Raw genomic sequence first — 7,085 nt, 5'->3', positions numbered from 1 at the left:
AGGGAGGGTACTGTGGGTTACATTGTGGGGGTTGGTACTGAGGAAGAGTCACATTGTGGAGGGTAGGTACTGAGGGAGAGTCACATTGAGGGGTGGCAGTACTGAGGGAGGGTCACATTCTGGGAGGAGGGTACTGAGGGAGGGTCACGTTGTTGAGGCAGGTTACTGAGGGTGGGTCACATTGTTGAGGGAGGGTACTGAGAGAGGGTGACATTATGGAGGGGGGATACTGAGGGAGTCTCACATTGTGGAGGGAGGGTACTGAGGGATGGTCACATTGTGGTGGAGGGTACTGAGGGAGGGTCACATTGTGGTGGGAGGGTGCTGAGCTAGAGTCACATTGTGGGGGATGGGTACTGAGGAGGGTCACATTCTGGGGCGAGGGAACTGAGGGTGGGTCACTGAGGAGACAGGGTACTGAGGGTGGGTAATATTGTGGGGGAGGGTAAAGACGGAGTGTCACTGAGGAGGGAGGTTACTGAGGGTGGGACACATTGTGGAGGGATGTTACTGAGAGAGGATCACATTCTGGGGGGAGGGTACTGAGGGGGGTTCACATTGTTGAGGGAGGGTACTGAGGGAGAATCACATTCTGGGGGGAGGGTACTGAGGGACCCTATTTGTAGAGGGAGCGTACTGTGGGTCACACTGTGGGTGGTGGGTCCTGAGGAAGAGTCACATTATGGAGGTTAGGTACTGAGGGTCACATTGTGGAGGGAAGATACTGAGGGAGAGTCTCATTCTGGAGGGTGGGTACTGAGGGTCAACTTGTTGGGTGTGGGTACTGAGGGAGGGTCACATTGTGGAGGGAAGGTACTGAGGGAGAGTCTCATTCTGGAGGGTGGGTACTGAGGGTCAACTTGTTGGGTGTGGCTACTGAGGGAGGGTCACATTGTGGATGGAGGGTACTCAGGGAGAGTCACATTGTGAAGGGAGTGTACTGAGGGTGGGTCACTGTGGGGGGGGTTACTGAGGGAGTGTCACTGTGGGGGGTTACTGAGGGAGGGTCACATTGTTAAGGGAGGGTACTGAGGGAGGGATACATTATGGAGGGAGGATACTGAGGGATGGTCGCATTCTGGAGGGAGGGTACTGAGGGAGGGTCACAGTTGAGGGAGGGTACTGAGGGAGTGTCACATTGTGGGGGGTAGGTACTGAGGGAGTGTCACATTATGCAGGGAGGATACTGAGGGAGAGTCACGTTGTGGAGGGAGGGTACTGAGGGATGGTCACATTCTGGGGGGAGGGTACTGAGGGAGTGTGAGGAGGGAGGGTATTGAGGGTGGGTCATATTGTGGAGGGAGGGTCACATTGTGGAGGGTAGGTACTGAGGGAGGGTCACATTGTTGAGGGAGGGTACTGAGTGTGGATCACATTGTGGGGGGTAGGTACTGAGGGAGTCACATTGTGGGGTGTAGGTACTGAGGGAGGGTCACATTGTGGAGGGTAGGTACTGAGGGAGAGTCACATTTTGGGGGGAGTGTACCGATGGAGGGTCACATTGTTCAGGCAGGTTACTGAGGGTGAGTCACATTGTGGGGTGTAGGTACTGAGGGAGGGTCACATTATGCAGGGATACTGAAGGAGAGTCACGTTGTGGAGGGAGGGTACTGAGGAATGGTCACATTGTAGTGGAGGGTACTGAGGAGGGTCACATTGTGGAGGCAGTGTACTGAGCTAGAGTCACATTGTGGGGGTGGGTACTGAGGGATGGTCACATTCTGGGGGGAGGGTACTGAGGGAGTGTCAGTGAGGAGGGAGGGTATTGAGGATGGGTCACATTGTGGAGGGAGGGTACTGAGGTAGGGTCACATTCTCGGGGGAGGGTACTGAGGGAGGGTCACATTGTGGAGGGTAGGTACTGAGGGAGGGTCACATTGTTGAGGGAGGGTACTGAGTGTGGATCACATTGTGGGGGTTAGGTACTGAGGGAGAGTCACATTGTGGGGTGTAGGTACTGAGGGAGGGTCACATTGTGGAGGGTAGGTACTGGGGGAGAGTCACATTGTGGAGGGTACTGAGGGAGAGACACATTGTGGAGGGTACTGAGGGTGAGTCACATTGTGGGGTGTATGTACTGAGGGACCCACTTTGTGGAGGGAGTGTACTGTGGGTCACACTGTGGGCGGTGGGTCCTGAGGAAGAGTCACATTGTGGAGGGTAGGTACTGAGTGAGAGTCACATTGTGAAGGGAGGGTACTGAGGGTGGGTCACTGTTGGGGGGGGATACTGAGGGAGGGTCACATTGTTGAGGGAACTGAGGGAAGGTCATATTATGGGGGGTGGGTACTGAGGGAGGGTCATATTATGGGGGGTGGGTACTGAGGGAGGGTCACATTGTGGAGGGAGGGTACTGAGGGAGGGTCAAATTGTTGAGGGAGGGTACTGAGGGTGGATCACATTGTGGGGGGGTAGGTACTGAGGGAGAGTGACATTGTGGGGCGTAGGTACTGAGGGACCCACTTTGTGGAGGGAGGGTACTGAGGGTGGGTCACTGTGGGGGGGGTTTCTGAGAGAGGTTCACATTGTGGGGGGGCAGTACTAAGGGAGGGTCACATTGTTGAGGGAGGGTACTGAGGGTGGATCACATTGTGGGGGGTAGGGTACTGAGGGAGAGTGACATTCTGGGGCGTAGGTACTGAGGGACCCACTTTGTGGAGGGAGGGTACTGAGGGTGGGTCACTCTGGGGGGGGTTACTGAGAGAGGTTCACATTGTGGGGGGGCAGTACTAAGGGAGGGGTCACATTGTTGAGGGAGGGTACTGAGGGTGGATCACATTGTGGGGGGTAGGTACTGAGGGAGATTGACATTGTGGGGCGTAGGTACTGAGGGACCCACTTTGTGGAGGGAGGGGTACTGTGGGTCACATTGTGGGGGTGGGTACTGAGGAAGAGTCACTTTGTTCAGGGAGGGTACTGAGGGAGGGTCACATTGTTGAGGGAGGGTACTGAGGGAGGGTCACATTGTGGGTGTTAGTTACTGAGGGACCCACTTTGTGGAGGGAGGGTACTGTGGGTCACATTGTGGGGGTTGGTACTGAGGGAGGGTCACATTGTGGGGGGGTGGGTACAGAGGGATTGTCACATTGTTGAGGGAGGGTACTGAGGGTGGGTCACATTGTGTGGTGTAGGTACTGAGGGACCCACTTTGTGGAGGGAGGTTACTGTGGGTCACACTGTGGGTGGTGGGTCATGAGGAAGAGTCACATTGTGGAGGGTAGATACTGAGGGAGAGTCTCATTCTGGAGGGTGGGTACTGAGGGTCAACTTGTTGGGTGTGGGTACTGAGGGAGGGTCACATTGTGGAGGGTGGGAACTCAGGGAGAGTCACATTGTGAAGGGAGGGTACTGAGGGTGGGTCACTGTGGGGGGGATACTGAGGGAGGGTCACATTGTGGGGGGTAGGTACTGAGGGAGGGTCACATTGTTAAGGGAGGTTACTGAGGGAGGGACACACTATGGAGGGAGGATACTGAGGGAGAGTCTCAATGTGGAGGGAGGGTACTGAGGGATGGACACATTGAGGTGGAGGGTACTGAGAGAGGGTCACATTGTGGTGGGTGGGTACTGAGGGAGGGTCACATTATGGAGGTGGGTACTGAGGGAGGGTCACATTGTGGGGTGTGGGTACTGAGGGAGAGTCACATTGTGGAGGGTGGGTACTGAGGGAGTCACATTGTGGAGGGTGGGAACTGAGGGAGGGTCTCATTTTGGAGGTGGGGTACTGAGGGAGGGTCACATTGTGGGGTGTGGGTACTGAGGGAGAGTCACATTGTGGAGGGTGGGAACTGAGGGAGAGTCGCATTGTGGAGGGTGGGAACTGAGGGAGGGTCACATTTTGGGGGGTGGGTACTGAGGGAGGGTCACCTTGCTGAGGGAAGGTACTGGGGAGAGTCACATTGTGGAGGGAGGGTACTGAGGGTGGGTCACTGTGGGGGGGGTTACTGAGGGAGGGTCACATTATGGGGGGTAGGTACTGAGGGAGTCACATTGTTGAGGGAGGGTACTGACGGAGGGTCACTTTATGGAGGGAGGATACTGAGGGAGAGCCACATTGTGGAGTGAGGGTACTGAGGGATGGTCACATTGTGATGGAGGGTACTGAGGGAGGGTCACATTGTGGGGGGTAGGTACTGAGGGAGGGTCACATTGTTGAGGGAGGGTACTGAGAGAGGGTCACATTATAAAGGGAGGATACTGAGGGAGAGTCACATTGTGGAGGGAGGGTACTGAGGGATGGTCACATTGTGGAGGGAGGGTACTGAGGGATGGTCACATTGTGGGGGTGGGTACTGAGGGAGGGTCACATTCTGGGGGGAGGGTACAGGGTCACTGAGGAGGGAGGGTACTGAGGGTGGGTCACATTGTGGGGGGAGGGTATTGAGGGAGTGTCACATTGTGGAGGGAGGGTACTGAGGGAAGGGTCACATTCTCGGGCGAGGGTACTGAGGATCACATTGTGGAGGGTAGGTACTGAGTCAGATTCACATTGTGGAGGGTAGGTACTGAGGGAGAGTCACATTGTGGGGGGGGCAGTACTGAGGGATGGTCACATTGTTGAGGGAGGGTACCGAGGGTGGGTCACATTGTTGGGGGTAGGTACTGAGGGACCCACTTTGTGGAGGGAGGGTACTGTGGGTCACACTGTGGGTGGTGGGTCCTGAGGAAGAGTCACATTGTGGAGGGTAGGTACTGAGGGAGAGTCACATTGTTGGGGGAGGGTACAGAGGGTCTCATTCTGGAGGGAGGGTACTGAGGGATGGTCACATTGCACTGGGAGGGTACTGAGCTAGAGTCACATTGTGGGGGTTGGGTACTGAGGGAGGGTCACATTCTGGGGGGAGGGTACTGAGGGAGGATCACTGAGGAGGGAGGGTACTGAGGAAGAGTCACATTTTGGAGGGTAGGTACTGAGGGAGAGTCACATTGTGGAGGGTACTGAGGGAAGGTCATATTATGGGGGTGGGTACTGAGGGAGGGTCACATTGTGGGGGGAGGATTCTGAGGGAGAGTCTCATTCTGGAGGGAGGGTACTGAGGGAGGGTCATATTGTGGAGGGAGGGTACTGAGGGAAGGTCTCATTATGGAGGTGGGTACTGAGGGAGGGTCACCTTGTGGGGTGTGGGTACTGAGGGAGAGTCACATTGTGGAGGGTGGGTACTGAGGGAGGTTCACATTGTGGTGGAGGGTACTGAGGGAGGGTCTCATTGAGGTTGGAGTGTACTGAGCTAGAGTCACATTGTGGGGGGTGGGTACTGAGGGAGGGTCACATTCTGGGGGGAGGGTACTGAGGGAGGGTCACATTATGGGGGAGGGTACTGAGGAAGAGTCACATTGTGGAGGGTACTGAGGGAGGGTCACATTATGGAGAGTGGGTACTGAGGGTCACATTGTAGGGGGTGGGTACTGAGGGTGGATCACATTGTGGGGGGTAGGTACTGAGGGAGAGTGACATTGTGGGGCGTAGGTATTGAGGGACACACTTTGTGGAGGGAGGGTACTGTGGGTCACATTGTGGGGGTTGGTACTGAGGGAGAGTCACATTGATCAGGGAGGGTACTGAGGAAGGGTCACATTATGGAGGGAGGATACTGAGGGAGTGTCACATTGTGGAGGGAGGGTACTGAGGGATGGTCACATTGTGGTGGAGGATACTGAGGGAGTGTCACATTGTGGTGGAGGGTACTGAGGGAGGGTCACATTGAGGTTGGAGTGTACTGAGCTAGAGTCACATTGTGGGGGGTGGGTACTGAGGGAGGGTCACATTCTGGGGGGAGGGTACTGAGGGAGGGTCACATTATGGGGGAGGGTACTGAGGAAGAGTCACATTGTGGAGGGTACTGAGGGAGGGTCACATTATGGAGAGTGGGTACTGAGGGTCACATTGTAGGGGGTGGGTACTGAGGGTGGATCACATTGTGGGGGGTAGGTACTGAGGGAGAGTGACATTGTGGGGCGTAGGTATTGAGGGACACACTTTGTGGAGGGAGGGTACTGTGGGTCACATTGTGGGGGTTGGTACTGAGGGAGAGTCACATTGATCAGGGAGGGTACTGAGGAAGGGTCACATTATGGAGGGAGGATACTGAGGGAGTGTCACATTGTGGAGGGAGGGTACTGAGGGATGGTCACATTGTGGTGGAGGGTACTGAGGGTGGGTCACATTGTGGTGGAGGGTACTGAGGGTGGGTCACATTGTGGTGGAAGGTACTGAGGGATGGTCACATTGTGGTGGAAGGTACTGAGGGTGGGTCACATTGTGGAGGGATGGTACTGAGGGAGGATCACATTCTGGGGGAGGGTACTGAGGGGGGTTCACATTGTTGAGGGAGGGTACTGAGGGAGGATCACATTCTGGGGGGAGGGTACTGAGGGGAGTTCACATTGTTGATGGAGGGTACTGAGGGTGGATCACATTGTGGGGGGTAGGTACTGAGAGAGAGTCACATTGTGTGGTGTAGGTACTGAGGGAGAGTCACATTGTTGAGGGAGTGTTCTGAGGGTGGTTCACATTGTGGGGGGGCAGTACTGAGGGAGCGTCACATTGTTGAGGGAGTGTACTGAGGGTGGTTCACATTGTGGGGGGACAGTACTGAGGGAGGGTCACATTGTTGGGGGAGTGTACTGAGGGTGGTTCACATTGTGGGGGATAGGTACTGAGGGAGAGTCACATTGTGGGGTGTAGGTACTGAGGGACCCACTTTGTGGAGGGAGGGTATTGTGGGTCACATTGTGGGGGGTGGGTACTGAGGAAGAGTCACATTGTGGAGGGTACTGAGGGAGGGTCACATTATGGAGAGTGGGTACTGAGGGAGGGTCACATTGTAGGGGGTGGGTACTGATGGAGAGTCACATTGCGGGGGGTGGGTACTGAGGGAGAGTCACATTGTGGAGGGAGGGTACTGAGGGAGGGTCACATTGTGGGGTATGGGTACAGAGGGTCACATTGTTGAGGGAGGGTACTGAGGGTGGATAACATTGTGGGGGTAGGGTACTGAGGGAGGGTCACATTGTGGAGGGAGGTTACTGAGGGAGGGTCACATTATGGAGAGATACTGAGGGATGGTCACATTGTGGTGGAGGGT

The sequence above is a fragment of the Hypanus sabinus genome, chromosome 22 (genome assembly GCF_030144855.1).
Source record: "Hypanus sabinus isolate sHypSab1 chromosome 22, sHypSab1.hap1, whole genome shotgun sequence".
In the NCBI taxonomy this organism is placed as follows: Eukaryota; Metazoa; Chordata; class Chondrichthyes; order Myliobatiformes; family Dasyatidae; genus Hypanus; species Hypanus sabinus.
This window is presented reverse-complemented; position numbering follows the sequence as displayed.